Below are 15,391 nucleotides of genomic sequence, written 5' to 3'. Positions count from 1 at the left end.
AGTGAGAGTGAGGGAGGGAGGAGAGGAGGAGGAGAGGAGGAGGGGGAGGGGGGAGGATGGGAAAGGCAGTGGAGCACAACAGACACTTGTATGGCAATATGTAAATCAATGGATGTGTAACTGATGTGATTCTGCAATCTGTGTATGGGGTGAAGGTGGGAGTTCATAAAACACTTGAATCAAAGTGTGGAATATGATATGTCAAGAAATTTGTAATGTTTTGAACAACTAACAATAAAAAATTAAAAAAAAAATAAAAAAAAAAGACAGCAGCTTATGGAGGAATAGATGAACTCTAGATAGGGCAGAGGAATGGAAGGGGAAGAGAGGGGGCAGGGGGACAGCTATGATTGTGGAATGTGATGGACATCATTATCCAAAGTACATGTATGAAGACATGAATTGGTGTGAATATGCTTTGTATACAAACAGAGATATGAAAAATTTTGCTCTATATGTGTAATAAGAATTGTAATGTATTCTGCTGTTGTGTATTTAAAAAAAAAATCAATTAAAAAATATGCTGCATTTCTTCATGGAGGCCAAGGAGATTCCTAATATGAATAGCATGAACATATTAGGCCAAGGAAACAAATATTTCTCTTTCCCTTTAATATCATTAAACAACACCCACTTAATATAAAGCTCCTCAATTATACCTCAACATCAGTATTCTAAGTTGCATTTTTATTGGATCCTGTATATGAATGACACAATACTCATTCATGAAAAATAACCAAGAACTATTATGTGAAATTGAGAAACAAAATCTATAAGAATAGATTTTAATAAAATCTGTAAGAATAGTCCTCTTATAGTAATTAAAAACTACAAATAAACTCAATATTGAAAGAACAACCTTTTAGTGTAGAATTAACATGAAAAATTGTAACATATTTTGTGGCTAAAATGATAATAGGCAAGAAGAAGTAAAATTAAATCCATTTTTAAAATCCACATCTTTATATATACTAAAATGGAAAAATATATAATGTAATGCTTTTATTTCTAAACCAATGAAAGTGATATCTTGAGCATTTGGAAGGTTTTATCAAATTAAAAACTAGACATCTCCTCTGTCCCTTTATTCTTAACAAACACAAAACCCTTTTACTTACTCTCTTGATGACCTAATACAGTGAGCTTAATAGGGTATGCTGATGAATTTTCAATCTTGAATTCTAAAAATTAATAGCCAAAAGTGTCACATGCCTTCCGTTTTGAAGTACTATGACATTTTATTACCCCTGGTAACCTGCTGCTATATACGGAATACACATTTTCAGATATAACATTGTATGATAGATTGGGATGTGTGACACGTCCTGTAAGAGGTGGATACAGCCAAGTATGAAGTAATTTGACAACTGTTGGAGAATGATCAAAAGGATTTCAGAGTTTTTTTTTCTCTCTCTCTTGAATAGGATAAGACTAAAACTAAAACAGTAATTGATGATGGAAGTAAAATGCTCTTTAATAAGCATAATTCACACTAATTATTAAAGCTGAATCAGACAAGAGATGAATGACATCATTATCCATGGTTTTAATGAACAATTTTTAAATTACAGAGATTGAGGAAACAAAATTATTCAAAGAAACAAAACGTATATTGTTCGGTCCAACTGGTGTTTTATTCTTTCAAATAGTTGAAAATGCAACAAATTCTACTTTTACCAAAGTGAAACAAGATTTGTAATTCAGTAGAGTATCTTTTATTTTCCATTAGTAAAGACCACTTAAAAATTCAGCATTCATGAGTGAGAAAATGTAACCAGTTTCCAAGGAATATGTTCATTCATCCTTGAATATTAATTCCCAATATTAATCAGTGACAGAATATCGCTTGTCCCTCATTGATGACAGCCTGCTTTATGGGCAGGGCACAGGTAGATGCTTTAGGGAGTGTGTGGTGGAAGGTTTGTTTGCATCACCTTACCCACCCCCCACCCCATGGAGAAATGTCATGGCACATGCTTGAAGACCACAACACAGTTGTTCTAAATTTAAAAGTTAGAAAGAAAAACAAATTGGCAGTCAGAGACAAAGCAAGATGATGGTTTAAAAAACAATGTCAGATGTACTGCTAGAGAATGCTTTAACTCTTTTGCATTTGAAAGTGGGAATTTTGCAAATACCCCAGGCTAAAAACCAGCCAGGAAAGTGCTGATATCAACATGTAAACACTTCAGTTCATAAATTTGAAAAGCCACTATAAATGAGTGAGAGTAAATTGTTACACAGTCATGGTCTAAGTACAATATGCTGTATTCTTAACATTCAGTTGATACTCATTTCTTCCACCAAGAGAGATCTCTGCAGCTACCATGTACCATCACAAGCTCCTTTCTATCACAGCCGGTGAGAAGTGGGAACAGCATGAGTAGCAAAGCACAGAGAATACCCCAAATAAACCACCACAGAAAAAAATAAAACTCCTGTTCTTATTTTATATTTAACCAGATAGGTAAAATTCAGAGCTAGGATTAAGGACTCAAGTTCTTTATTATGAAAAATATCTTGCTATGTTTTTAATCTCTGTTGACTATCTTTTACTCAGAAACCGGACGAAAACCTGATTTTATATCACAAACCCAGTTGTGTCATTCATATGCATTTGGTCAAAATATCAGTCTATGAACTTCTGCTACTTACCCTTCTTCCCTTGTCTTCTACCTTTTTTTTTTTTTTTTTTTTTTTTTTNTATATATATATATATATATATATATATATATGATGTTTTATTCTTCATCCTGAATGTGACTATAGAAAAGTAAGATTCAAGCTTCATTATTTATAAATCAGGTCTGATATATTTTCACACCAAAATGATGAACATGCTACAATATTTAAAATCTCTTTAAAAACTCCCCTGGAATTTCTTTTAAAATTTCCATGTTGAAAGGAGACATAAAGAAAGTCAGCAGTTCTACATATCTGTCCAGGCATGACACACCATCAGCCAGCCTCTCTTGCAAACCTGTTATTCCTCAGATTCCTAGGAAATCTGTAAATCTACCTGTGCACTGATAATGAATTCCCCAATAAATAGATTAAGCAAAGTGACATACAGTGTTTTGAGGAATTTATAATTTAGAGGACTTTCCAATTTTATATATTGACCAAATAATGAAGATCATCTTAGCCCAAGAGATTGAGCAGCCCACCAGAACCCTTTCTGAGATCATGGACATATGTCATTCCTACATGCCATCCCATACCAGCTTCTCATCAAGTTTCCTATAAAAGATCTTGGAACCTCCTGAATTTATCTTATTCTTGAGGTGGTCCCCATTCTCCCATGAATGCTTTTTCCTTTCTTCACCCACAAAGGAACCTCTTGAGATTGTCCCCATTCCCTCTTTAATATGTATCTACTTTCCTTAAAAAGAAAAAAAAAAAAAAGGAACACTTCTGTCTATGCCTCTGACTGACTGCCTGGCCTGTGGTGAGATTCCTTCCATCACATATTCCAAGAACACTGCTCATCCTGAGTGCGTGTTCTACCTTCTCTCAGGGAACTCCTCAGCCCCTTCTTTGGAGACACCTTTTCTCTTGTGACATGTTGACATGTTGAGATCTAATCCATAGCTGGGGCAAATTAATGAAGGATGGGTTGAAATCCTGGATTTTTCCTGTCATTTTGTATTTCTCTTCTTCTTTTGATATCTTGGATCCTTCCAAATTAATAATAGAAGAAATTTATTTAGAGAGGATACCATTCTTTTTATCTAGGTGGCCTAGGTGGTGGTGATTGTAGACTATCCTTTATTAACAATGTCTCTGGGTGTGGAAATCATCCAAATGTTCTCTTTACCAAGATCTATGTTGTTGCAGTCTTCAGATTTTCTCCCTCAAACATTCACACTGTACATCCCTATAGAATATTGGTGCTTCTTCAATGTTCTTATGACTTCAAGACTTCAGTGAAAATTTTGAGAGAAACAGTGACTTCCCTATCAGCATCCATCCACTTTTTAAAGTCAACATTATAACTTGGCATAATCAGTTTTATAGCATGTATGTTTTGTGTAAATCTACTTTTTAAATTTCATAGTTAATGCCCCAAAATTGCCTCCATTAGTTAGAATGTTAGCTTCAGGTTTCAAGATAATACACTTTCTCAGATGTAACAAGTTTCTCGTGAGTCACATTTTGCATATTTAATGGATATACATTAGTATTTTTTAATAAATTATTTTTTTCCATATCTATTGAGATGACATCTGGAGTTCATCCATTAGGTTTACTAATGTAGTGAATAGCATTTACTTAGGATATTTTTTTTAATAAGAGAGCTGTCAGCTATGAATACATAGAAATAAAAATAACAATGACTAAATAAGATTTTTTTCTCATTTATAACTTGAGAGAGAGTAGTAGCTGAAGCTGAGTCATTTCTATATATGGAATCAGGGATCTAGGCTTTACTTTTATTTTGAAAGTTCTTTACTTCATGCCCTGAAACCAAAGACAATTTCATTTAGCATTCTATCTTGTAATGTCTACGTCTACTATGGTTTAAATGTGCCTTCAAATTTTCATGTGTTGGAAGCAGAATGCCTGTATTTGGTAGCTTTCTGTTACCATAACAAAATACATAAACAATGAACTTATAAAGAGAAAAGATTGGGACTAGAAATATAGCTCTTTAATATAGCATTTCCCTAGTATGTGTAAGGCCCAAGTTTCAATCCCTAGCACCAGGGGGAGAGAGAGAGAGGGAAAGAAAGAAGGAAAGAAGAGAGACGAGATACAAGATATAGGAGAAAGATATATTCTGCAAGTAGCAGTATAAGAACCTGAGGAACTATGGTGGGCATACTGGATGGCAATGGTGGAGAATAAGTGGCAGAGCAAATTGTTTACCTCTGGGCCATACCTCATGGCCAAGAAGTAAGAAAGAGAGAAAAGGATTGGGGTTCCTCAAAATTCCCTTTGGGGCATGCCCAGAAGTCCCTTCTGCTTCATGTCTTCTGCATCCCAAAATAGCACTTCCCTGGGGACCAAGCCAACACATGGACCATGGTACTTTGGGAAACATTCAAGACTAAAACTACAGAACTCCTAAAATTCATATATGTATTACTAGGAATTGAATCCAGGGTACTTTACCATTGAGACACATACCTAACCCATTTTATTTTTAATTTTGAGGCAGGGCCTCACTAAGTTACGGAGGGTGACCTCAAACTTGGAATCCTCCTGCCTCAGCCTCCCAAGCTGCTGGGATTACACACATATGCCACACACTGAGCCAAATTCATATATTGATGGTAGCATACACGGCCTTTGGGATTAGTGCTAGATGACCCTGAAATTATGTCTCCTCTGATGAGTGGCTTTATAAGAAGACAAAGAATGACTCAAACTTGCACTCTCTTGGTCTCTCACCACCTTACCGCCTTCTGCATTTTATGATGTAGCAAAAATACCCTCAATCTTGAATTTCGAAAATTCCAGAACTATAACAAATACATTTCTTTTGTTTATAAATTATCTTGTGTGTGTTATTCTGTTATAACAAAATAAAACAGTTTAAAGCAATGCCCCCAATGTACATGCTTCCCTTTCAGAAATCAGGCTTCCTAGCATGGTTAGAGTGGACATTCCTCTACAAAATAGGTCAATTTGCTTTCTTAAAAGAAAAGAATCCTCATTTTTACATTTTGTCCCTCCTTGACATGACTAGAGCAATGCTCTGACAAATAGTTCAAAGTCAATTTGACCATGCTCTTTGTACTTTACCACTACCATATGCCAGCTAACCAAGGAAATATGCAGAAGGGCCAAGTGGAGCTTGTGCTAAATGGCACATTGAAACTAAGGATGGCTGATTGACAAGTGAGAAACAGAAAAGGACCCCTGGTGATTTGATTGTCATATACTCATAGGTGTACTTCACGTGTCACAGTCCAGAAGCCTGAAACTTAAAATTCATGCACCAAGGTTAGGCCACCTATTATCCCAAAGTCCGGCTCTTTAAACTAAACCACAAGTTCTTACCCTGACCACCAAGGGAGATGCCTTCTCATCCAAGTCTGTTTCCCATTGCTATGCCAAATGGCAATACATAAAGAAAGCAGGATTACTGTGGAGTCTGAAATTTCAAGATTAGATGGCTCATGATTTGGCTTCTGAGAAGGGACTAATGGCAGATGCCATCATGACAGGTGCTGTTGTGAAAGCGAGCCACCATGGTGAAATAGGAATCCAGAGACTAGGGTCACTTCAGGTAGGTCTTTTTATAACATCTTTCTCATGAGAACTACTCAGGGTTTCATGAGGAGAATACATTAATTTTTTCCTAGGGCTGCACTCAGTCACACAAACACCTTGCACTAGGACTCATTTTTTTTTTTTTTTGTATCATGGATCACACCCAGGAGTGCTTAACCACTGAGCTATACCCCCATATATGTTGTATCTCTTCTCCCCTCTTTCCTTCTTTCTTTTCCTCCTTTTCCTCTTTCTCTCTTCCCCTGGTGCTAGGGATTGAAATCTGGGCCTCACACATACTAGGGAAATGCTATATCAATGAGCTATTGTTCTAGTCCCAATCTTTTATCTTTATAAGTTCATTGATTATGTATTTTGTTATGGTAACAGAAAGCTACCAAACACATATTCCCAGCCTTTTTTCTTTATTTCTTTTTTTTTTTTTTTTTGAGCAAAATCTTGCTATGTGACCTATGGCTTCCCTAAGTTGCTGAGGCTGATTTTGAACTTGTGATACTCCTTCCTCAGTCTCATAAGTTACTGAGTTTGTAGGTGTGCACAACTGACTCAGCCTAATTCTCACCACTTAAAGCTTCCACATTATTTCCCAACACTACCACACTGAAGACCTGTTTTCCAATAGAGGAACATGTGGGTGACATGTGCAAGCCATGTTTAAATCATAGTAGCATCTAATTCAAACACTGGAATTTTTCAGTTGTATGTGTGATTTTTTTTAATTGTGTATTTTTTCTAGTGGATATGATAAGGACTGAGGTATACATAACAACTTTTTAACATTTGTGGACAGGAGGGGGGCAACTAAAGAGCTTTCCTTGGTCATATGCACATGACTGCATAATACTGCATGTGACACTAAGCTACTACTCTCCTGCTTTGTGACCTGACAACCTATAGATCTGTTTTCTCACACTGCATAGTTAGCTACCTCATCTCTAATATTTGTCATGATAGATGATTCAATGTTTCCATAATTGTACATTGAAATTTCACCTTTGCTTACTAGTTCCCTGGAGACTTAATTTTTAAAGAATCTTTAATAATAGACAATTGACACTATATGAAATATTCCAGGCCAAAGTCAAAGTCAACTATTAACTTCCTTCAGAATAGTCTCTATCTTCTCTCTCTGCTTGTGTCTCTACTGCATCCTAAGGCAAAAGTTGCAATTTGGTGTGTAAATCTGCCTATATCACATCCACAGTGTTCTTGTAAACAATGTAGAAGACAAATTTTGAATACCCTGCCTGCTTGTAAATAGTAACTCCCACCCAATATTCTAACCAAACAGGTTTTTCTCTATTTTGAAACATACAATATTTTATTATTAACTATAGTCACCAATCTATTCAAAAAATCACCAGGACCTATTTTTCCTATCCAACTTAAATTTCACACTCTCAGTCCATCATTATCACTCTGCATGATGTCAACTCACTGTGGCCCTTTGCATCTTTGAATTGACTGGATCATTGAAGCAATAAGGGTATTTATTCCCTCCTACCTCAAGGACCATTTTCTCAAATTAACATTTCTTCAAGTTGTAGGGAATTAGGTAATCTTCTTCCAGGGACTTTTCTTACCCTCACATCCTGCACAAGACTGAGCCCTCTTGCAAACTGGAAGGTGAGTTATTCAGTTGCAAAAATATCTTAACCCCTGTAAGTTTCCTTCTGATCCCTTTTGCTTCCCACATGTTTTCCAGGAAAGAGACTCCAGGATCAAATAAAAGGTGCGAGAGGTTTACTGTAGGAGTTTGTAGATGACGCAAGGGAAGCAGTAAGAGTAACATGAAAAGACAACAGACTGTGTGTAGGCCTGAGGCCTGGGACAGAAGATAGAGAGGAGAAAAAAAATAATGGATTAGGGAGCAAGAAACTTAATTTGTACTGTTGTTCTGAGGAAGTCTTCCACAAGCCTCTAGGGAACCCAAGAGCAAAGATTTCCCATTGAGGAATCCTTGGTGTGACAGAACATCCCAGTCTTTGCTACTGTTCTATGCCCAGCCGTTGGTGGAGGGGCACCTCAAGCAGAGTGTGGCAGATCAAAAAGACCACCAACGAACTTCACTCCTCACAGGATAGTTTTCTCCTAAAGATCTGAGTGGAATGACTTCATGGTCATAGTACTTACTTACTAAAGACTGAACACAGTCAAAAGTATAACTCCATGACTGATCAGCAAACTAATAACTGTGAAGCAACCAGGTCAAGAAACAGAACTTTGCCAGCACTTTAAAGGTCTCTGTGTCCTGACCTTCTTGTAATTCCTAACCCTTTAACCTCCCCTACCATCTTGATTTCCAACCTGAAATGTTAGGATGTGCTGCAATCAACTTTACCTATTTGTAATAACAAAATGTTCACTTTTCTGGGTTGTTGGTCTTCCTTCAACTTTATGTGCTGAGACCCACATGTTCATATCATACTGATATGAATAAGATTCGTGAAAAAAATTCCTGTTAATAAATTAGTGCACACCTGCCCATAATTTTGTTGGAACTATTTCATAGAATTGTTAGGTCCCAAGGACTATGTCTCTTAAACCTTAGTAGATAATAGCAAAATATTTCCTAAAGTAATATCAAAATATTTTCCAATTATACGTCATTGACAATGTATAATATAAATGTTCTTTGTATCTTTAAGCATTTGGTGAATGAATGTCTGTAGTTTTCTTTAATGCTTTCAGAAGTTAGATATTTTATGCAGACAACTCAGTTTTGTCTCAGATTTTGATTAATTTAACCTTTTCAGATTTTTAAAAAAATAAAACCATGTTTCTAGAGGTCAAGAAAATACTAAAATATACTTTTTGTGATCAAAACAATGACTTGGAATTTTATTCTGAATTCTTAGTTTTTCTTCCAGTTTGTTTGTTAGAGAAGAAACCTCTAAAATTTCCCATAGCAAATCAGTTTCACCACATCTTTTATGAAAGTACAATTTCTCCTCCTTTGAAGTTTATTTTGCTAGTATCAATTACAGAGCTATTTTCTCTATTTCAATGATATGTTTATGATTCAGTACCACACAATTTTCTTTATGGTGCCTGAATATTTATTGCCATCCAAGTAATATTTGTTATATAAAACCATAATATTGAAACTACCATTTTTATCCGTCTCAAGAAATAAACATCAGTTCATTCACTTTTCAATTACATGGACTTCATAATTTTAAAGTATGCTTCTCATTTTGGAACATTCTAAACCTATTTTGCAAAGCACTTTAAATATTAAATATTCAAATCCACAAGCATAATGATTCTATCAATATTCTCATCTTCCTTCCTGTCCTCCCTCTGTTCCATTCTTCCTTCCTTTCTTACTTTTTGCCCCTGAGGCTATTATTATTCTTTTGCTTTTATTTTTAAATGCTTTTCCTGCATTTTCTTATTGAATGATTTTTTTTATATTGTACAGAATAGTAGATTTCTGCTGCCTGTTGTCCTCCAACTTCTCTTGCTGAGATTTTAGCTCATCTCCAGATGTTTTCTTGGCAAATATTTAACATGGAAAACTAAGTGGGTCATCACAATGCAGTCCTTTCTTACTACAAAAGTGTGTTGGATGGTTCCCTCAAGGAAAGAATATCACTGCAATAAATCATATGCAATAGTTATCATCTACTAAGCTATTACTGCCAGTTAGCCACAACACTTCATCTACTTATTTATTTATCAAACTCATTGAGTTTTCTGTTACAGGTGAAAAGAAAAGAGACACAAAAAAGCCAATTATCTTTCCATGGTTCATATATGTTAAGAAGTGCTGAGGGCTGGTTCTGATGCTAAGGAGACCCAAGTTGTTTGCAATTCAAACAATTGTCACTCCACTACATGTCAATTGTGTGCTTAAAATCTGCCCAGGAAGCATGCATTATGCAGCTCCAAAAGACAGAAATGGATGCATTTGCACATGATGAAAAGCTTGTCGAATTAGTACAGGGTTTCATTCAAAGAGAAGATCTTGGGTAACAAAATGATAAACAATTAACCATGAAACATTACTGACTTGGAAAATCTCAGATGGTAGCAAAAATAGGCTAGATTTTGGGGAAATATTGTGTTGAGAAAAAAGATGTTAATAAAGGTCAGATCTGGATAGGTCAGAGGTGAACTTTCAGAAAAGACAGACATGCATCATTTTTGAATAGGGATAGCTAAAATGATGAAACCTGTTCAGTTTCCCACATGAAAATACAAGTGTAAAATTAGGATATTTTAATAGTTAATTTTTAATACAGCAGTAGCTTTTACATCTTTTACAGGATCCACTACACAAAATCCATTTTACATCCTGGTTCAGTACACATACCAACACCTCAGGCTGTATACCACTCACATAAACACACACACCTTTTAAAAAATAATAATTAATATCTTTAAAATGTGTAATGTATCCTACTTTTTTCTAATTCTATTTATTATAGCTTTTTAAAATGCTCTCACATTCTATTGTAAAAAAAATTTAAAAAAAGGAAGGAAGGAAGGAAGGAAGAAAAGAAAGAAAGAAAGAAAGAAAGAAAGAAAGAAAGAAAGAAAGAAAGAAAGAAAGAAAGATGAATCCTGGATGACTTTAAGCACCTGTATGCAAAAAACACTAGAAGAAAGTGAGAAAATAATGAAAAACAGAGAGAACAGGCAAAATATTAAGCAATATAGAACTCAACAGGGCTAAGAATGAATGGGAATTATGTGTTTTGATCTAAAATATGATGATCTGTTTGTGGTTTCATTTGGGCTATCATATGGAGAAAAAATCAATAAAAATAATAAAAAATAGACACGATGATAATATTTTGTCCAAAATAAGCTGGCATGGAACACTAAAGACAGGATGGCAGGTAAGGACTTTAGAACTATTTTTCTCAAAAATTCAAAACACACTGTCTTTCCTTTAGTGACAGACATTTACTAAACCAATAATTCTTAAAAGTGAGATGTGTGAGAAATCTGGGGATTAGTTAGCTGGATGAATCAGAGTAAGAATTTTCAGGTAAAATATTTCCCTAACAGATGCTGTAGGCTCTTGAATTGATGTGCATGTCTCTGAGAATCTGTACCAGAGTAGAACCTACAGTTGAATGAGGCAAGAAAATGAGCACAGAAGAAAAGATTTGATAAATAAAAAATTTCAATTACTATTATTTTAAATTCTCAGATCTTCCAGTTAAGACAGTTTCCAAATCATTACTAAATGAATAAGCCTGAATTTTTTCCTCATTTTTTTAGTAAAAATAAAAATTATACTGTAAACACTCCCCCAATTTTTGTCCTATGAGAGTCTGACCTGCTCTGTAATGACTGTTAGGTCCTCAGTGAATATGTTTGCTCAAGCCAAAGAAATGTAGACTTTACATGGAATTCCACTTCTTTTCATCCCAGTTAGATTCTCCAGTTAGCAGCTAAATGGCCAACAATAGCACCAGGTGATGGTGCTGGCCTCGTGATAGTGTCTCAATCCTTCACCTATTTGCAAATGGAAGGAATGGCTAGACTCCATAACATATTAGAAGAACTTTCTGTGATTGTTCTCAGTGTCTATAAAATATGTTGATATTTTCCCTGATTTATTCAAAAATTACCTTTTTGTGGATAAACCACATGTATTTAATCAGAACAGTTACAAAAATGCTTAGTATGATCAAGTTTTGAAATTACTAAGACTATAGAAAATATAAATACATATTCCATAGAATCAAACTTTTACCATATGGAAGGCAGGTGAAAATTTGGACTATAATCTTCCTCTATCATTTTATGTGTGTATTATACATATATACATATATACATTATATACATGTATACTTATACTAATTATATGCATATAAATACAAGTTTCCATACACTATTATATGTGTATATATATATATATATATATATATATATATATATACACACATACATACATACACACACACACAGACATGCACACACACATATATAATGGTACATGATTCAAAAAACTATAAATGAATACCTAAGAAAGTTATAGCTGCCTACTTTCTCAATTACCAAAGACTCTGTTAAAGCAAATTCAAGAAAATAAAACATTGCACTCACTTGTATTTTTGCAGAAACTGGTTCTGAAAGGCAGAGCTGGCTATCATTACATGGATTGGGACTACTAAGTATCTTTTCATGTCAATCTTAACTTTTCCAGGTTCAGAAAAGTCATTGAACCTATAGATTTCTGACAATTTGATCCAGACAATGTATCTGTGGATTTTAGAGAAAGCTTGAAAATCTCTAAGCAGAAAATAATTTCAGGGAGAAATGAGTCTGCTTGTTACTTCAACTGGCCATAATATTTATACTGCATGAAGTTAGAGTTATCATCCCAGAGTAAAGAATAAATGGCTATAAAGTGTTCTTGAACACCTTCAACAGATTATATATTTATTTGACATTCCAATTTTAAGGATCATTTAGTTTTATTATAAATGTGATTATAAATGGAGTACATTAAGGAAAGATGAAAACAAAGTTTATAAACACATTGAACTTTAACACTTATAGTAATTTCCTTTTACTTGCAAAGAATTTACAAGTAACCTCTCCCAGACCAGCTCTTTTCTTTGGAAAATTGTCTATGCTCAAAGTAAATAAAACCATTTTATATTTTCAAATATTGTCTTTATGGACATGGTTTGTTTCAATAGATTGCTGTTTAGCTTTCCTAGAAAGGGAGGGAGGAGAGAATCCTGGTAGCTTTGAGTCTGTGATGTTTTTGCATAATGCTTCTCTATTAAAAAAATAGAGTGGCTTCTATTTGCCTATCAAATTAATTACATGTCCCCACGGTAATCAAAAGTCCTACATCACAATAGTAACTGCAAGCCATAGAAGCAGCAAAACAAGTGATTTGCACTCATTATTACACATCATCTTTCCAGCAACACTCTGAAGCAACTATTATTATTATTGTACTAATAGCAAGTACTATTCCCATTTTACAGGCATCTGAGGTTCTGCTGGGTTAAGAAACTTGATAAGTCAAAGAGCTAGTGAGTAACAGCCAGTTTAAAATCCAGACACACTGTCCAATTTTGTTCCACCAGAGTGAGCTTCTACTATTTTTGCTTTTTAAATCTCATTGGAAAAACTTTAATAATTCCCACAGGACACCTATATTCCTTTTCTTCAAAAATGGTTGCACAGTCTCACTGCAGTTTTGTTGTTGTTCTTGTTTATTTTGTCTGGGTTTTATTTTTTCTGTTTTTCACTATTATAATTATTGTAATTTTCTTTTTAATAATAATGTATTTGTGGAACACTCTGGTTTACATCACGAATACTAGGGTTTTTTTCATTTTTCATTTGTTCTTTTTAGCTATACATGACAGTAGAGTGTATTTTTGTCATACATAGGTGGAATATAACTTATTCTAATTAGGATCCCATTCTTGTGATTGTACATGATTTGAGTTGTAAGTAGCATTGTATTGCAATAAGAAAGGTATGTTTATAAATCAAGAAATGAAGTTGCAGGTTATTAGCCATATACTATCACCATGTGCTTAAGTCATTGGACTTTATACTTTTCCCTTCTTATGTTGATAGTCATACTTCTGCTTCCACTTTCAGAAGGCCAAAGTAGATTCCAAGCATTGTATCTTCAAAAACCATTATGTAAAAATGGGAAAGAAATGAGAGCAAGCAATTTATTGCTTGTTCTCATGGAATACCCCTTCTGAATATCCTAAGCTATTCTGCTTTTCAGTATGCATTAGTTCAACTGTTTACTTAACATCTATCTCTCAATTCTATGTTGCATCATGAATAGTTCTAAAAACTAGAGATTCAGTACTGAGCAAAATAGAAAACATTGCTCTTTTTATGATGTTTACATTACAGTTAGGAAAGAGACACTGAATGACAAAAACACAGTAGTTATGTTTCAGGGTGTATTAAGTGTTAAGATAGAAAAGCACACCAATGAGAAAAAAAAATGGGAGGTTCGTATTCAGATAAGGTTGTCAAAGCAGTTCTTTTTGGGAAAAAAAATCTATTTGAATTTAGATATTAACTAAGTAAGGGAGTGGAATGTGTAGATTGCTTTTGGTAAAAAGGAGATCAAGTACAAATGCCTAGGGACCGAGCAAGTATGCACTGAGAAGGAGGAAAGTCTGCTAGGGAGAAAACGTTTAATGGTATTAGTGCGACAGCAGAGAATTAGACTATGTACAAGTCTTAACCTACAGTAAAATAATTCATATTTTTATCTGAGTAAAATAAGTAATCAACATTGGGTTTTGGAAATGAGCTTGATATGATATTGGAAATGAAATATTTAAAGCCTCACTCATATTGTGCTTCTGAGTATAGACTGTGGGTAGGGAAGGGGAGCTCAGATGGAGGTGAGTAGAAGCAGATAAATCACTTAGGAGCTGATACAGAATGGTCAAGAGAGACACATGGTAATAGGATGTAAGTGGGAATACAACATCAGATTCTGCACATATTGTAAATTTTATATAAGCAGATGGTATTAGTAAATTTAATATGAGATGTGAGGGGAAAAGTTGTTTTAGAAACAATTTCATGTTTTGATCAGGGGAAATTAACAGAAAGGAATTGCAATCTGACTCAAAGCATATGACTTATTAATAAAAGAGGCTGAGAAAGAATCTGATACTGAAAATTGATAATAGAAGAAAATATCTGCTAGACAAAATATAAGATCATAATAATGTAAAGAGGAAGCTATCAGAGAAAAAGAAGGCACTCAGACATTAATGGATGCCACTGGTTAAAGAAAAAATGAAATTAAAGGTTGGAAATAATGATATGGAAATGTTTTAGAGCCAACAGATGAAGGAAAGAACAGAAACTCACCAATGACCAGTCCAATAAAAAGGATTTCTTGCCACAGTCTGTCTGGGCACAAAATAACCGAGCCGCCACAAAGCCTTGTAGGTTCAAACAGCAACTCTTTTTTCCCCGAACTCTCACGGGCCCTCTACACACACTTCCCGAGAACACACTCCCTCCACCGGGTTCCCTGCCAATTCTCTCAGAACCCCAGGAGAACTCAATGGGAACTCCAAAGTAGTGGGCGCCTGAGGCAGCAGGATCCGCCCTCCCAGCAGGATCCACCCTAATCCCGGAGCTGCCCTATTCCTGGAGGAGGGTCACCTTTCAACCA

This window comes from Marmota marmota, unplaced genomic scaffold (genome assembly GCF_001458135.2).
Source record: "Marmota marmota marmota unplaced genomic scaffold, marMar, whole genome shotgun sequence".
Taxonomy (NCBI): Eukaryota; Metazoa; Chordata; class Mammalia; order Rodentia; family Sciuridae; genus Marmota; species Marmota marmota.
Note: the sequence above shows the minus strand (reverse complement) of the source record.